Consider the following 19,047-nt stretch of genomic DNA (forward strand, 5'->3'; position numbering starts at 1 on the left):
ATTATCATATCTGAAATATGGTTATCTCTAGAACCTGATGGAATCCAGAATTTAATGAACAACTGCACAACTTCTAGGCACAACTGCAGGCATTAAACATGTCATTTCTGTAAAGACGGAGTGGGAAATGGTACTATATTATTACCATTATATATATAAAGTACCCATATATATATAAAGCCAGCGACCAGAACGCCAGAATGACCTGAACGACCGGTCGCTATGACGCCCACTGCAGCCTCTCACCCCAGCTGGCCCCACCCCTGATTGGCCTCTCCCACCCTAATCGAGGGCATGGCAGCTGGCCAAACCCCCCCGGCGGGCCTTTCCCCCTGCTGGACCCACCCCTGTGCATGAATTTGTGCACTGGGCCTCTAGTATAACTATAACAAAGGTTGGTAAATTCTAATTGATTTTATATTTTATTATTTTTTAAATTTATCTCTATGTTGAAAGTATTACAGTTGTACACCCTTTTTTTTTCCCATTGACCCCCTCCCACCTGACACCCACCCCTCCCAGACCTTCACCACACTATTGTCTTTGTCCATGGGCTATGCATATATGCATATAGGTTCCCAGTTAATCTCTCCCTACTCCCCTCACCCCCTGCCACACACACACACACACACTCCCACCTTCTCTCTGAGATTTGACAGTGTATTCCATGCTTCCATGTATCTGGATCTGTTTGGTTCTTCAGTTTATTTTGTTCATTAGATTCTACATATGAGAGATATCATATGATACTTGTCTTTCTCTAACTGGCTTATTTTGCTCAGCATAATACTCTACAGGTCCCTCCATGCTGTCTCAAAGAATAAGAGATCCTTCTTTTTTACAGCTACATAGTATTCCATGGTATAAATGTACCACAGCTTTTTTATCCACTCATCTGATGGGCACTTGGCCTGTATTCAGATCTTAGTTATTGTAAATTGTGCTGCCATAAACATAGGGGTGAATATATTCTTTCTGATTGGTGTTTTGAGTTTCTTAGGATACATTCCTAGAAGTGAGATCACTGAGTCAAATGGAATAAAAATTATGTAGATTATTATCTCAATAACTGAAAAATATTTTGAGGAATTATTCTGATAAACCTTAAATGTTATGATACCTATGGAAAATGGTCAGAAAAATAAGTCAATTTGGTCTTAGATTACAAATGTAATTAATTACTTCATCTATACATATTACAAGTTTCAAATAATTATAGATTACAATGAAAAGAATATTGACATAAAAATCTAACCACTAAGTTTTACACCTGAAATTAATACAAATTAAAATTGAAAGAAAAAAGTATATACAGTAGTCCCCCCTTATTCATGGTTTTGTTTTCCATGGTTTCAGTTATCCATGGTCAACCACATTTTAAAAATATTTTATGGAAAATTCTAGAAATAAATTTTAAAAATCATGTTTTAAATTGTGCACCATTCTGAGTAGTGTAATTAAATCTCATGCCTTCCATTCATGCCACCCATACTTGAATCATCCCTTTGTCGCCCACATCCACACTGTATATGCTATCTGCCCCTTAGTGACTTAGTGGCCATCTGGGTTATCAGATCTACTGTCAAGGTATTGCAGTGCTTGTGATCAAGTACCCTTCACTTACTTAATAATGGTCCTAAAGTCATTCACATACCTTTAATTATAGTATATTGTACAATTGTTATATTTTATTGTTAGTTATTGTGCGTAATCTCATTCTGTGCCTAATTTATAAATTAAACTTTATATATGTATTTATAGGAAAAAACATAGTATTTATAGGGTTCAGGACTATGCGTGGTTTTAGGTATCTACTGAGGGTCTAAGAACAGACAAGGGAGGTCTACTGTACAAATATCTATTAAGGGAGATGGTCACTATTGCAAAGAATTATGTAAGGAATTTATAATCTTCATTAGATAGCTGGTGAATGACATGCAGTTAAGAGTGTATTGATTCCTTTGTAATGCATTGCTCTCTCTGTTAGCAATCTCTTTGCCTTGTGTTTGATCAGTAAATACTTACGAAACTCCAGTCATATTTAATAAATTGCTGTTTCCTAAATATGTCATGTTTACTCTTACTTCCAGGCTTATCACAATGTTATTTCCTAGAAAGAACCTGCTCTGTTTGCCTCATCATCTCTTAAACATTTTTCAAATTAACTTCTCATGGAAGCTTTCTTTATCCCTGAATTTGGGTTAGTGCTTTTTTATTTGCTTCTCTATAACTATAATCAATTCTAGTCCAAATCCCCACTTACTTGTTCATCTTGACTTTACACCAGAGTGCCTCAGAGTGCAATTCACAGACCACTGCATCAGCATCACATGCGAAGTAATTTAAAAAATGTGTGTCCTTGGATCTCATCCTAGATTCATTATATCAGAAACTCTGAAGCCTGGGAATTGGCTCAGGTGACTCCTATGAACACTAATATTTGAAAAACCTGTGCTCTATTCTATACTCTTAGATAGTTTATGTACTAAGCCTTCTGACATAAAGTCTGATAAAAGTATAGAACTTCAACTCTGCTTCTGAATCCAGTTCGTTTCCTACTGTATCAGATTTCTTGATCAAGAATAATTTATAACCCATTTAATAGGAATAATAATAACAACAGTAATAAAATAGCATGGCCACAGCATTATGATTAAAATTTTTCTATTACTATAAATCAAAGAATATTTAATAATTATATATGGACAAGAGTGGGTAGAATTAAAATGAACAATATTAATTTAGTGGAATAGTTCTAGTTTGCTAACATTAAATTACTGCATTAAATAAATCCGGAATAATTGACAGTTGCAACATAGGAGGAAGCGAGTCACCTTGATACTCCCAGCCCTGGCCTAGAACCAAACATGCAAAACTCAGGCCACAGCTCTACAGCCTTAATGTCCCACCAACTTACCATCCTGCGCCGCTCCCTTTAGGAAGGGCCAAGGAAGGAGGCTGCCATGGCCTGGCCTGGCCTCTAGCTGGTGGGAATGTAGGAGTGTGGGTAGAGATGAAGGGGATCTCATTCAAAGGATCCACAGTAACAGAGAGAAGGAAATGAGAATGTAGGAGAAGTTACAGAACCCAGCAGGGCAGGTGAAGTGGTGGGCGGCATCCTCAGTGCGGTTGCCCTGAGCAGCCACAAACCACTTTTGTTCCAGAGCTCAGGGCTCGCCTTGGAGGAGTTATTACAAATCTTACACAGGTCAGCCGGGTGGAGCAGTCATGGGAAAAAGGGTGTCAGAGGACCCTTGCAAGGCTGTAATCCCCCCTCCAACCCTCAAATCTCCTATCCTCAATTCCAACCCCAGCAGACGTGCCAGTTAGATTTGCAAGGATAGGCTGCCTGGCAGTGGGCCCACCACTGCTCACAGTCCTTCTCACATAGGTGCTTCTGACCATCCACAGTGAACCGAGCTGAAGTTGTAGATCAGAACACATCCAGGTGGACTCCCCAGTTTGTGTTGGCCACACAACAGGCATTCAGCGAGTCCTGAGAAAGGGAGGCTCAACAAGATGAATCCTAAATGTGTCCCCACTAACTGCCTGAAGAGACTTTCCTGGAAGGAGTGCAGAGAAGTGGAACTCTGGCAGATCCTGCCTGTCACCCTGAGTTGAGCAGATGAAATTCAGAGTCTGTGGAGACCAAGGCAGTGGTTTTTAGTACAAATAAAATAGAAGCTTTACAGAGAGAACTTCAGAGGTCAGCAGAGAATCCCCCTCAAGGATGGGATGCAGCTGAGTACTGATCAACACATGTTTGAGGGAAATACCTGAGGCTAGGAAAAGGATCACCTGCAACATGCTTAGAGAAACCAGGCTCCAGAGCTCAAGTAGAGCAACGAGTAGTTTGTGTTCCAGCAGCCAAGGTGGGAAAATGTTGTAAACCATGGAGGATCGTGTACTCGGAAAGGTATCGCCTCAGTAGTGGGATAAAATTAGCCCAAGACTAGAGACTTGCTCTTGCCCTATGTAAGATTCAAACTCTTTTCAAGTAACCTAATTGGGTTGAAAACAAGGGTATTTTAGGCATATTAAAATACCAAGTCCTGCCCTGCCAGTGTGGTTGAGCATTGACCCATGAACCAGAAGTCATGTTTTGATTCTTGGTCGAGGCACATGCCTGGGTTTTGGGCTCAATCCCCAGTAGGGGGTGTGCAAGAGGCAGATAATCAATGGTTCTATCTCATCATTGATGTTTCTCTCTCTATCTCCCTCTCCCTTTCTGTTTCTGAAATCAATAAAAACATTTAAAAAAAATAGTCAGTCCTTAACATATAGGCTACTTATTTTTCCATAATCAAGTTTCAGATGTTAAATCTCTATTTAAAATATAGCATTTAAAAACAATATTTAGTGTAATGTGTTTTGGAAATTCTTATAGATTTATTTGCTATTAAAATTTTAGTTTTCTATTCATACCCGATGCATATAATTTTTACTTATTGTTATTTGGTGGATGTGCCTTTGTTAATTGTACTCTTAAGAAACAATAGTGGTAATTGAGGTTTAACTTTTTATATTTTATCTTACTATGAGGCACTTGGGAAATGTCAGGTATTGTTTTTATTTTCCCAATCTAGTACTTTTCTTCTGTTACATGTAATGAATGGCTCCTTTAAACTATTGATTGCTGCTATCTGTAATCTACATTTGTCACTGCTGCATCTCTGTTTTCTACTGCATAGTAATTTGCTCCTCATTTATTTATTTTATTACTCACAAAGCTAAGAATCATAAACACCCTATAATCATAAACACCCTATATAAAAGTTGCTTATTTTACGAGCATTTTATTTAAGGCATAAGTGGATTTAAAATATAGATATTAACAGAGGGACAAAAAATTTCAAAAGAGGGTTAAGGAAATGAAAATAAAATGTTTCAAGGTGGTACCACTGGTGATGGAAAGCAAACTAATAATATTTCTCTATTTAAACATATTTTATAATATGCTCTCAAGTATATTGAGATTTGTAGGGCTGCTCTAATTCCACTTATTTATGTCCTTACTGTATGGCCTTTTATTTTTCTTTCAATCATTGAGTTACCCTTATCCTTTCAATTTTGTTTCAGTTAGCTGAGTTTAGGTCTTGTTGATTGCAGCCAGGGAAATCTTGACCCACAGAGCTTTCAGGCCACGAACACTCAATTATTATTGTGCATGCTGCACATGTTGGCAATTTCTGGGTAGCATTCAAAAATAAAAAAGCATACATTTTAAGGAATTGAAGATATGGTAGAGATCTTCTTTTTTAATCCTCACCATGGATATGTTTTTATTGATTTTGAGAGAGAGAGAAACATTGATGTGAGAGAGAAACATATTTTGTTGCCTCCCATACTAGTATGTTTTTAGACTGGGGTTAGAACTTGCAACCTAGGTATGTGCCCTGATCAGGAATCAAAACCACAACTTTTTTTTTATATAAAGGACAACGTTCCAACCACCTGATCCACCCCACCAGGGCAGATATGATAGAGATTTTAAGTATACATTTGTATAATGGGTATTTCAATCATAACACTTTAGACAAATTTCAAAAAGATGTTTGACAAAATTCCCAAGCCAGTATTCATAATGAAAGTCCATGAACAAAATTTTATAATGAAAATTTAGGCATATGCTGATACTGTATTCAGTGATTTGCTTTTTCACTTATTTTCCAGAGGAAATCTAAGACAAAGGGGGAAAATAAGTATTGCTTAATTAGATCTTCTTGGATATAAAAAGTTCCTGGATTTTATGACCTTTTTTCCTTAAACTGTTATCAAAGTTCCATAAACTTAGCTCCCATTATTGTTCTTTAAATCATTAATTATTCTAAGCAAAATTAATATCCTCAATTACTACATGGTTGAAATATGTGTGAAGTCAGATAATTTGTTTAAATAGGAAAGAAAATGTGCAGTTAGCTATGTAGTAGTTTAAATTGCTTGGCTGATCATTCAATAATCAGCCTCATAACAGCCAAAATAAAATATTCACTCTTGCCTAAAAGTCCAGAAAATGGATATTTCAACTGTTTAAAATTTGTAAGCTCTCATATCAAAATTGGGTTAATGCTAACTAAATTCACAGGAGATTGATAAATAAATCAGATTTTCAATATATTAATTTATTCCAGTGATCACATTTCTAGCTTGGCTAGCTCACTTCCTGGTATTTGAATTATATAAGAAAATTAATTATTGATCAAAAGATTGCCTGATGACCACCGAATGAAAGAATAGAGAAGCAGATACCCTCAAGAGATATTTCATCTATTTCAAGAAGATGCCTAGTAAATTATTCCTGCCCCACAGAGCAGAGAACACTCTCAAGGGGCCAAATTTCTCATATCTCCTCAAATTATTTCTTATCTCTGAAGAGTGATGAATCCATACTGCTGAATTTTGCTTCTCTGAAATTTGATTTTTTAATCTATCCTTTTCTCTGTTGACAATTCATTCTTTTGATACGTTATCATCACTGAGAATACTGCTTATATTGAGTTATTTACATAAAAAGAACACAGGAAATCTTTTCCTGCTCTTTTATAATGAATAATTTGAGTAAGTTTACCTGTATCTTACATTAAGAGTAATTTCATTCTCCCCAAATTGACTATTTTCAAACTCAAAGCTTCCATTTCATTGTACACATGAAAATTAGTAATCTATTCATCATCTATGTTGACATTTATAGGATAAAACTGCCATTAGCCCCTTGGAAATATAGGCCAAAATGTAAGGTACTTTTAAAGGATCTCTGCCTCTCTCTCTTTACATCTTATTTAATCATCAGTTCTTTCTGGACAATGTTTTGTGTTCTCTCTTTTTCAGTCTAATGCTCTCTGCCTTAGTTAAGAAGCATTTCATATTTTCCCTTGACCATGACATATTAATTAAATAATAATTCATTCATTTATCAATTTTTTCAGTTATTCAACAAATATTTATTGAGCTCTTCTTACTGGTCCATTTGCTGAGAATATAGCAGTAGATTGAAATGAAGAAACCTGTCCTTGTGTGTTACATTCTAATGGAGGAACACAATATGCTGCAAATAGTAATTAAATAAATGTACCTTTGTGCTGTAAACATTGAGAAAAAATAAAGTAGGATACTAGGTAAGAACATGGTGGGGAAGTACTGTGATATTTCAAGATGAGTAACCAGGGAAGACTTTTCTGAAGAATTGAGAATTCGACAGAGACCTGAGGGAGGTGAAGAACCAGAGGGATAGGGGAAAACGTGCAAATGAGTAATCTCTCAAACAATAAGGGGAATCCTTGGGAAGTTTGAAAAATAATTAAAAAACAAAAAAGCACTGTTAATGAAGTGCACCACAAGAGGGAGAAAACATTGGAAACAAGACCCAGGGGATAGGCAGTGGCTAAATAATCTGGGGCCTTGTAGGTCACGGTAAATATTTGGATTTTATTCCATGGCTATGATAAACCATTGGAGTGCCGTGAACAGTAAACGAACATCATCTGAGCCCTGGCTGGTGTTTCTAAGTGGTTAGAGCATCGTCCCAAGCATAGAAGGGTAGAGGTTCAATTCCTGGTCAAGGGCATGTACCTGCGTTGCATATTTGATCCACGCCCTGGATCGGGCACCTGCAGAAGGTAACCAATCAATCTGTCTCTTTCACATCAATATTCTCTCTCTCTCACTCTCTCCCAACCTTCCCTTTCACTCTCTCTAAAAGTCAATGGAAAAATAGTCTTGGGTGTGGATTAACAAAAAAAAAAAAAGAAGAGAAAGAAACATCATCTTATTTTCAGTTTCAAATGCTATCTCCAACTCTTGTTCTTTGCACACCATTTTTAAAAAGCAAAAATGGAAGAGAATGATTAGATTTAGGATAACTTTTGGAGTCAGAGTCAGTAGGACTTGCTGATGAAATGAAATCCTATATAATAAAAGGCTTATGTGCAAATTGTCCCTAAAGGAGGGAGTATGACTGACCGGGTAATAGCAGTGCGCTGATCACCAGGGGGTGGCACAGAACATGGCAGGCGTCAGCAATGGGGTGCTGGCGGCAGGCAGTAGTGGAGGCGCTGCTGGCCCTGATGGACCACAATGAGAACGGGACCACAGCAGAATGGTGGAGCAGGTGAGCGGCCGGTGCCAGGCCAAGGTGGGTGTGAAGGGAGGCCCTGGCCAGCAGCCAGCAGCCACTAGGGACCCTACCCATGCACGGATTTCGTGCACTGGGCCTCTAGTGTAAGATAAAAATAAAGGACTGGTGAATTTTGTTACCATTTATTAAGGGGAGAAAGACTGAAAGATAAATGGTATGAGGGAAAAATCAGTTTATTTCAGAACAGCTGTCAATATGGTATGTTTTGCAGGTTCTGATTCAAAAATGTAAATAAAACAAAGACATTCTGACATATCATCTTCATTTTGTGTTGTCAACTTTTAAATTTAGGGTTTAGACATCAAATCATAAACCATGAGACCAAGAAGCAATTGAAAGTGCTTCAAGCAACTTAGACTTGAACAGTATTGAATCAGAATCTGGAATCCAAATGATAAAGTAGCTAAAGATGTTGGAGTGGATATATCTCCTGTAATGACAATAACAAAAGCATTGGAGAGAACAGCAATCAGTAATTTGATAAATCCTTCAGAGATGATAATGTGTGATGCTGCTATTGAAATGGCCTTTCTAATTTCAAGGAGGTCATTAGGATTCTGGGGTGGCACAGGCCCAGAATCAGTACTTTTGTCTCCAAAACAAGGAAGGTAAGGCTCCTTGATATCCAGCAGAGGCTAGAATGGTAATGGAAACATTCTGATTTTCAGGATTCTTTGATGGGGCTAACGGATCATTAGATAACTCATAAGGCTAGATTTCAAAGTTTGTCAATGGATCCCCATATAATAAATGTCCTTGTGAGCCTAGCTTCCTATCATGAAATGGATATCAACTGATCTACCAACCATGAGGTTGGGCACAATCAGCAACATTACATTATCAATTAGAAGTAGTATATTCCAGTAGGGTTTCTGGTTTTCTGCAGACAAGTTCTGTAAGCAAATGGTTCAAAATGTCATCTACTTCTGCATCACTCTCATTCCTCCTTCAGCCCACAACAACAGGGAGTGTTCTCTGTATCAGATGCCTGTATCAGGTGATTTAGGAGAGAACTTTATAGCAAATAGCTCTGCATAATATGCTAACACAAGTCAGAATTGCTGCAAGTTGCTGAGCCAGACTCAGAAGTACTCCTGAAGTCTTCTTGAAAGATAAATTCTCCAGGTGGGCAGACTAGCAATCAGTGCATTTTGTGGTCACTTTGCATTAAATAAAGAGACAATGTGAGGTTAAATTCTACTTTGATAAATGGAAGGTGGCTAACAATATTATCAGCTAGTGATCGATTTAAATAGATAAAGGTTGAAGGATTTGTGACTTATTTCATGACAGTGCAGTTGCTGGTTTGCTTGTCCTAACTCCCATAGAGGAAAAGGATAACATTTGGTTTAACACTAAACCCCGCGCCCAGAGCAGGCCATGCAATCAGAACTCAGGATACTGTTATCCAATATTCAGTTTGTTGAAGACACAGTTCAAGTGTTAGCTAATCCAGACGTTTGTTATGATTTTTGTGATTCTCTTTGAAGGGTTACTAGTACATCCTACTTTAAAAATTCTACCATTGTATTGTTTAACTTTTCATATTTGTATTACTTTTATCTCACAATTCACTGTTGTACATTTTACTTGTTTCTTTTTTCTATGTATAAGCAACCCCATGCCAGTTTACCAGTTAGTCAATATTTTACTGCATCAGCAATAATAATAACTATTTTACTGAATGTCTATTAGGAGAAACAAGGACCAAAAGTTAATTAAATTCTAAACCGGTGAGAGGCAGAACCAGTATTCAAATCTACATCTGCAAACTTCAAAGCCAAACTCTTTTCTATATTACACTGCCTTATGTTTGAGCTGCAAAACACCTAAAAAAGAAGGTCTAAAATTATTTGTATATTCATTGTTCACTTAGTTTTTGCTCTCAGAATGACTTGGAGTGCTCAGTAGAATTGAAGGAGCAGGGTTACAGCAGGCAAGGTTTTCTGGAGACCAGGTTCTGGCCCTAGATACCTGTGCCTCCTTGGCCAAATCAAAAGCTCTTTGGGCTGAAGTTGCCAGATGATTTCAAACTAAAATAAAAGGTAAAACTTGCTGCTAAAAAGTGAATATTTGATATAAGGAAATTTTATATTTTATAATGTATATGCTTTATATTTCATTATTGTTTAATAAGCAATTTTTTCATTTTTTCAAAAACTCATTCTATTTCCAAACATAAAATGAATATTGCAATGTAAAGTTCACTTATTGCTGATTGATATCACAATCTGTTGTGACATTTTATTGTAGACTACTTATCATACTAAAATATCTCTTCATACCAACAATTGAAAAGGGAAATAAAAAAGAAAATTGAATATATTTTAAGAAATTTTGAGCAACAAGTTTATTTGAAAGGAAAAAAAATCATTTTTCAAAAGAGTATTTTTCTCTAAAGAGAAGTGTACATCGTTTCCAAAGTACTAATTTCCTTGTAAAACAAATTTGGAGGAAGCTCATTTTACCATGGTGACAAAATCTGGATATAGATTACATCATCAGAAAAAGGCAATTTTCCATAATCAGTTGAGCTCAGGACACTCTGTTACATTGAATATTTGATACAAAACTACCTTTGCAGATATTTGGGAATATTTGCATTCTAACTCCAGGCTTCAGAAGTATAAGAACAAACTAAAATGATGAATAATCTCTAGGCAAAGCAAATCCAGCTTTCATAACAATAAAGTTGTCATTATATATTTTTAGGACTTCGTGAACTAAGGTTAATTACAAAGAACAAAGTGGCTGAGAAAAAAGACCAACTGTAATTAATTTTAAACACCCCTACATATGTAATACTTTAAACAATAAAAAAAGTAACTGGAAAATATACACAAAATGCCTCTATGTGACTTAAACACTCCTACTTTAAGTTATATAATATTTAAAAAATACTTCCTGTTTATCAATCAATTTGGTTGTTAAGAAACAGTTACTTTGCATGCAGAAATTAGTAAAGTTTACATGGCATTTATAAAAAGATGCAAAAAATATTAAAACTCCCTGCTTACTGCTGATTACTGATAACACTACATGTTACAGCCAAGCATGACCCCTAAGTTCCTACACAGTCACAACAAAGTCCCTGTTCCTGTTAAACACTGTAGAAGCTAATACAAATGAAGACTTATGAGAATGTCACAGAATTCTGAAGTTCCCAATTTAAAAGCAGAAAACACGGTGTGTTATTTATATATCTCCCTGAGCTTCTTGTCCATGTGATGTTTTCCTGGTTTATTTTATTAAGTGATAGACCTGAGAAAGAATTACCTAGGTGTGTTTATGCCAATATCTACCTTTTAGTGTTTCCTTTTCTGTATCTAACCAGTGGGTAGATTACATGAGTTTTATCTAAAACAATGGATAACCATCAAATTCATCCTCACATTTTCATCTTCTAGAATTGCACATTATTCTTTTTATACTTATCTTCTCATGAAACAGGAACACATTTTGTAGATTCATACAGTCTAAACAACTGTACATGGTAAGTACATAATTTTGAGTACCCTAAAGGATATCACATTCTATCAGTTGTTTTCATTCTAATATTGTACTCATATATATATAAAAAAAGGTGATAGAACTTTAGTTACCACAGTTTACTTCTTGAAAGGGTTAACTTAACAACCACAAAAATGTACCCATAGATCATGTATGGGATCAATGTAGTAGTTTTTAATATCTTCTCCACCCTTCAGTTAAACTCTGTGCATCCTAAAGTTGACTGTAAGGTAAGAAAGATGATCTTCATTGTCAGCATCATTAGAATCAACCACAAACTGGCTTAGTAGAAAAATAACCTCTATATATGAAAAAGTGCTTGACTTCACTAATTATCAAGGAAATGCAAATCAAAACCACAGTGGCTCTTTGCCACATGTACTGTGAGAATGAAGACCATTCTCAAATAGTTGACATTCCAGTAAATGTTGACATTGCGCTGAAGGGATGCACAGTTTTTCTGTAGGGACTTCAATCACATCAATGCAAAACTTAGTTTCCTGGAAAGAAAAAGAAGAGGCTCTGGGTTGACAAATGGTTAGGAAATAGAAAGGAACTGGCTACTGTTTACATTATCTGCAGTCATGTACTGGCCATGACCAAGGGTGTTCCACTGGGCTACCCTTATAAGGCGAGATCTGTGTATGCTCACTTGCCCATCAGGAGAATGGTTCTCTTATTGAAATCAGAAACTTCTTGGGTGAAAAATAGATTTTCAGCATTCGAATGAGGTCAGCTATTACTTATTTAGTGTCTCAAACCCAGAAAGATGAGTTAATTCTTGAGGGGAACAAAATTGAACTCATATCAAATTCAGCTGCTTTGATTCAGAAAGCCACAACAGTTACAAACAAGGATATCAGAACATTTTGGGGTGGTATCTATATTTTTGAAAAAGGAACAGTTCAGCAAGCTGATGAAGAAGAACTAAGTTGTCCAAGTACAGAAACCGCAAAATGCTGGAGATTCTTTAGACTTATTTGCCATTATTTTATAGATGCAATAAAAGCCATTTATTGCTAGATATTTTATTCTATTTGTTGCAATTGCAAAATGAATTATTTTTTCCCATTCCTGTTTTCTGAAATTTCATTGTTAACATTTAGTGATGCAGTGGATTTTTGTACATTTATTTTGTATTCTGCAACTTTTCTGCATAATTGACTATTGTTTCTAATAGTTTTATGGTGGAATTTTTGGGGTTTTCTACATAAGGAGTCATGTCATCAGCTAAAAGTGACAATTTTACTTCTTCACTCCCAATTACTTCTCTTTCTTGCCTGCCCAGCTAGGGTGAAGTGCAGTTTTCTTTTTGTAGGTCCATGTCCTCGTTTTAGATAGGAACTTCAGGTCTAATACTCTGCCACTTGCCCTGGTCTCCAGTTTTAATCTTGGCTATAAAACTCTAACATCTTGGCCATTGAAATCAGCAAACACTTTCAGGATGGCCATACTGTGAGCATCACCTAAACATCCTTATCTCTTTTTCTCTCTCTAAAAGACCGTGGTCTTAAAAAATTTTTCAATCTTAACTGTGCATTAAAAATATTTATTTTATGTAGTTGTTTTTGTGTGACTATTGAAAGATTTTTGAACATAGAATATATATAATATTGTTAAAAATAAATGTTTTCCCTCTCTAAACTATCAAAGTTTTGTTTTTATCACCCATGACATGTCATCTTAATCTTGAGGCTCTGAGTACTGTAAAGTTTCCTTTACATATCGTTATTGGTAATTGAACTGACTCACAATATGACTGGTAATAGAAGTTCATTTGTTAGAATGTTTACTGTAGGCAACTCAATTAATTACCGAAGCTTCAATAAGCAAACTAGTATAGTGATAATGAATTTACCATTCAAGACTTCCATTAATTGATTCTTTGGGTAACTGAATTTTATATAAATGACCCAAACTCATATTTTAAGCAGACACATTAAAAAACTTTTTGTTTTGGTACATATGTACTGGGGAAAAAATGCTTATTTCTTTCTTACCCAAGTAAAAGGAGTTTTCTTCAACTAATTTATGAAGTAAAGAATGTAAGATATTCTTATAAACTTAAAAGTTAAACAACAAAGGTTATCAAGCAGCAAATGCGTTTATATGGGAATAGAAGAGGAATTGCAATTAGGGACGTGCAAACTATGGTGAACCATGGGCAAGTCTGAAGAGACAAAAGGAAGGTCAGCTTTTATGGGTTCCGGAGGAATGTGCAGAGGGTTGTTTTGGACAGGAGTCCTTTGGTGAGGAGAGTGCAAAGTTGCAGCAGTCTCTCAGTAGTGGCCAGCAGAGGGCAGTCACAGTTGCTGAGAGAAGCAGAGAAGAAACCTTGCTGGCTATGGGTTATGTGGCCATGACAGGTGGTAGTAGATGAGAGCTCTCCCCTCAGGGCTTTCCAACTCCATTTGAATGAGGTTTCCTCTTTTTGTTTTCATATTCTTTAACAAACTTTAATACTTTTTCTTTGCATTAAGCTGAAGTGGTCAATAGAAGCGTTGTAGATTTAACTAAGTATGCCTTCAAGGATGAATGATTTTAATTGATAAGAAAAAGAGAAGAGGACCATTTCAAGAAAGAAATATTCAAAATCAGTCATTCCTTCGCAGTCTTCATCTTATTGGCTCTCACAGAAGCATTTTATACAGTCTAGCACTTTATTCTTTTAAAAATAATTTTAAAAATAATATATGTAGTTCATATGTTTCCCTTTGGCTTCCCTCCTAATCCACTGCCTACTGCTGGCTCCTCTTTTTCAACATAACTGTGTGATATGAAAAGGCCTCCGGAATTCACTCATTGGGTCCTTTTATTTCACTGCAATCCTTTCCTTAGTTAGTTAATAAAGTGCTATGACTATAAATGCCATGTATGTGTATGTTCAAATATAATTTTGAAAATGACTTTCTATGGAGTGATCTCAGGGGTGGTTGAACCCTATCCTCAACCTATAACACTTCTAGTTATGTTAGTGAATGTGAGTGAATTGCACAATCATTGATCCAATACTTCAAGCCCCAAATCTCAGCTTTCTCCCTTTCACTATCTCATCACTTGCAATCCAAAAGCAATTTCTTTGACTCTACCTCCAAACTATATAATCTATTCACTCCCTACTGTCATAATAATTTAAACCACTATGTTTCTCACTTGGAAAATGGCAAAGGAGTTTAACTGCTCTTTCTACTTACATTCATAACTTGCTATAATCCTTTCTCCCCCCCGCCCCCCCTTTTTTTTAATCTAGAGTAATCTTTATAAAAATTTAAGTCAGATTAGCTCACCCTACTTCTTAAAACTCTCCAAGACTTTGCTTTATTCTTGGAATAAAACTAACTTCATTGCTATATACTGTAAAGCTCCACATGAGCCAGAGTCTCCCTATATATTTTCTGACTCCATTCCATACAGGATTCCCCTTAAATGGGGGAATCCACTGCTTAATCACAGTAGATTTCCATTTATTACATAGGAAGTAAAATCTGAAACTCATATTAGACTTAAGCTGTTCCTTTGCTCTTGAAAGCTTTTGTTTTAGATCTTCACATGAGTGATTACTTAAGTCATTCAGATTTCAGCATATTTCCTGAAAATATATTCCAGCTCACAATGACAAAGAGCCCACACCACTTCTCCCACACACAGAACACTTTACCGTATCACCAGCTTAATTTTCTTCATGGAGGTTGCCCTTATGTGAAATTATCTTGCCAGTGTGTTTATTAGTTTATTGACTGAACATCACTACTAGATTATAAATTTCAAGATAACTAGAAGCTTGTCTGTACATATTAATCAAGAATACCAGATGAGCCCTGGCTGGTGTGGCTCAGTTGGTTGGAACATCCTCCTGTACACAGAGAGGTCTTGCATTCGATTCCCAGTCCGGGCACATACCTAGGTTGTAGGTTCAGTCCCTGGCTGGGGTGTGTACAAGAGGCAACCAATCTCTCTCACATCAATGTTTTCCTCTCTCTCTCTCTATCTCTAAAATCAATAAATATATCCTCAGGTGAGGATTAAAAAAAAAGATGAAAATGAACTTACCAGTTTGAAGGGATCAAGCACAAGATTATTCTAAGTTGCAATATTGAGGTAGAGTGTAGTATAAAGACAGAAAGTAGACTGACTGGGTTTTCTGGAGGAACAACTGGGAGAATTTAGATTCAATATTGTAGACAATAGAAATATGGTTTACATTTTGCTTTAAACTGGCAAAAATAAGACCTCTTTGAATAATTTACACAACTTCAGTTCCCATGGCCTGCAGAATTATTTATTTAGTGTAAAACATGACAAGTAAGCCTATTTAAAAGAATATGTAGGGTAATAAGTGTTTGTTTATTTATAAGTGTGCTACATTTTAATCACATGAGTAAATAATGAAGAAGTATAAAAAAATAAAAATACTTTATCTACGTCTCTGTTAGATAATTTTGTTATCACTTTTATATTTTTTCTGTTGAGGAATTCTATTGTGTTTTTACCTCAGAGATATTTGAAGTCAAAAAGTAAAGGCAATTTGGCCTTTACTCTAGGGATTTATAGTAGATGTTTGCAATAAAGCAATTCAACCATAAAATATATCTGCTAAAAGGATGGTTAAATGACTGTTATATAAGCTCTCTGACTTTTCTTTGAAAGTTACCATAACATTTTCAACTTTACCAACACAATCACTGTTAGGTAATTACTTAGAAAATGTTATTTTTAGTTACTATTTTTAAGAAAGTCAGAATTATTCTTCTTAGCAATCAGAAAAGAGATCCTACATACTTACTCAGAATAAACATAAAACAATAATGTTTACAAAGAAAAATTGGAAGTAGAATAACTAAAAATAAAGTTAAAAGGAAAAAATAAACTAAGAATTTACATAATACATTTTCCAATTGGAGAAATGGTTTTGTTTTTATTTTCAGCTGTAAACAGAAAGAATAAGAATTACTTTGCCTATAATAGTTGATAGATGGATAGACAAATCGGCATTAATCTAATTTAACATACTCATCTAATATTTGTTGAATTAGTACTGTGTATTCAAACTTATTATTCATTTTTAATACAAAACTCATACACTCATGATGAAGAAACATATTTAATACAGCATGACACTAATGAAGTTGTCAATAATGTAAACAAAACTGTTAACTTATATGACAAATAAAATAAACCTAACACCAAAGCTCTCAACAATAATTTCAAAATAAGGAAGCCAGTGCAGAAATTGTTTTACTATTGAAACCAAGGTGGCCTTGAACAGGTAAGAAATTCAAGGGATCTCACTCTGAAATTGAATAGTTTTGTTCGGTGTCAGTAAGAATATTTGCCAAATTCCTGGTATAGTGAAATCCCTATTAATGAGTCAACTGGCCAGATAAATTAGGAATATACTTGCATTTAAACAAAGTTAGGTTTATTAGCTTGCTGCAGCCAAGAAGAATACACACCAGAAGAACCATGTCTCATTTCAAAAAAGGTTAGTAGGAAAGGTATTATTACTGGGTTTAGGTTTACTGAGTGATTCTAATGAATGAGCAGGGAAGCAGGGCCCATTTTAGACTGAACATGTCATAAAAGAGAAGAGGTAAGCAGTTCAGTAATCTCAATTCAAGATGTGGAAGGAAAGAAGTAAGGCTGGGGATACTATTTGTGTCCACAATCTGTTACAAGAACGGTTTCTTGGTTATTTTGCAACTTTAGTGTGTTTTCATTAGGTTGTGTTAGAGATTATTTTGTATTGGCCTGTCCATGTCCTGTTGGAAAAAGTTGGTATTCTTCAAGAATATCACATTCTGATTTTCAGGAGGGCTGAATTTCAATTCTGTAAGCCAAATCACTTCTGCACAAAATTTCCTTGGGAAAATTAATGTTGATTTGAGAAATACCCACCTGACCTAGATCTCTCTCTCCCTTCCATCTCTCTTCAACATCCCATATGAGCGTTCTGATAGCACAGTATCTTCACTACAGTACCACTGAACATTTTACAAAGCAGCCCAAAACTCCAAATCTGAGTTTTCCAAGAGGCAGGGCACATAAAAATCTGTCCCCTTGGTTAAAGAGGCATTGGAACCCACATATATTCAAGGGGGAGAGAACAGAGACACCATCCCTAAGTGGGAGTATTATGAAAGGACTTGTGACCACATTTAATATGCCGCATGTAGCTAAATGAACAATAACATACAAGTTATATTGTTTCACACATTAGTGTACTCAACAGGGATTTCTTTTGTTAAAATGATTGGGGGGAAAAAACTAGAGAAAATATTTGAGAAATAATTTTCAGTCAGGGCAATGACACCACTGGATTAATTTAAGAATAGTAGTGACTAACTCTGTTGTTAAACCCATGCAATTACTGAGAAGAGCATTAACTGAAACTGAGCACCCTCAGAGAAAATAGACTTTGAACTAGTTATTGTCCTGGAAAAAAAAGAGAAAATGATTTTGGAGATCTCTTTTATTATTGATAGAATACATGATTTGTTTTTCTATTTCAAATGAATAAAATGTTCAGAGTTATACATTAACAAGTAATTTCCTCAATTGCATTTGATTTCTAATGAGAATTCACATGCATTTTGTAAACCACACGATAATGAGATTTTGGATACATTCTCCCTATAAACACTGAGTAACATAAGTAACTATTTTAAACTCTTTTTTTCAAGCCTAGCATGAATTTTAAAATCTGAGAGATCATTGGTATCCTATGTAATAAAGAGAAAATATGCAAATTGACCCTCACACCCTCACAAGATGGCTGCTTATGACCAGGCTGGCAGAGGTGTAAGTGAGGGACGACCAAATGACTGAACAGCAGGCTGCATGGGTGACCAGGTCAGGAGGGGGGGGCAGTTGGGGGAAACCAAGCCAGTAGGGGTGGCAGTTAGGGGTGACCAGGCCAGAAGAGAGGAGGAGTTGGGGACAATCAGGCTGGCAGAGGGAGCAGTAAGAGGTGACCAGGCCAGCAGGGGGAGCAGTTAGGGGTGACCAGGCTGGGAGGGGGAGGCATGCAGTTGAGGCTGACCAGGCCAGCAGGGAGGGAAGTTGGGGGTGATTAGGCTGGGAGGGGGGCAGTGAGGGGTGATTAGGCCAGTAGAGGGGCCAGATGGGGGTGACCAGGCCAGCATGGGGGGAAGTAAGGGGTGACTGGGCCGGTGGGGGGGGGCAGTTAGGAGCGACCAGGCTGGCAGGGAGGAGGCAGTTAGAGGCAACCAAGTCAGCAGGGGGGGGGGCAGTTAGGGGCGATCAGGCCGGCACTCAGAGGCAGTGACGGGCGATCAGGCTGGTGGGGGGGGGGGGGGCGGCAATTAGGGGCGACCAGGCAGGCAAGCAGGTGAGCAATTAGGAGCCAGCGGTTCAGGATTGTGAGAGGGGTCCCAGATTGGAGA

The 19,047-nt window shown here is 36.5% G+C and overlaps 1 pseudogene; it reads left to right on the forward strand.

Moving 5' to 3' along the window:
- Positions 1-12,020: 12,020 nt before the first annotated feature.
- LOC129150096 (60S ribosomal protein L9-like) lies at positions 12,021-14,183 on the forward strand (annotated as a pseudogene).
- Positions 14,184-19,047: the final 4,864 nt, after the last annotated feature.

The sequence above is a fragment of the Eptesicus fuscus genome, chromosome 8 (assembly GCF_027574615.1).
Source record: "Eptesicus fuscus isolate TK198812 chromosome 8, DD_ASM_mEF_20220401, whole genome shotgun sequence".
Classification (NCBI taxonomy): Eukaryota; Metazoa; Chordata; class Mammalia; order Chiroptera; family Vespertilionidae; genus Eptesicus; species Eptesicus fuscus.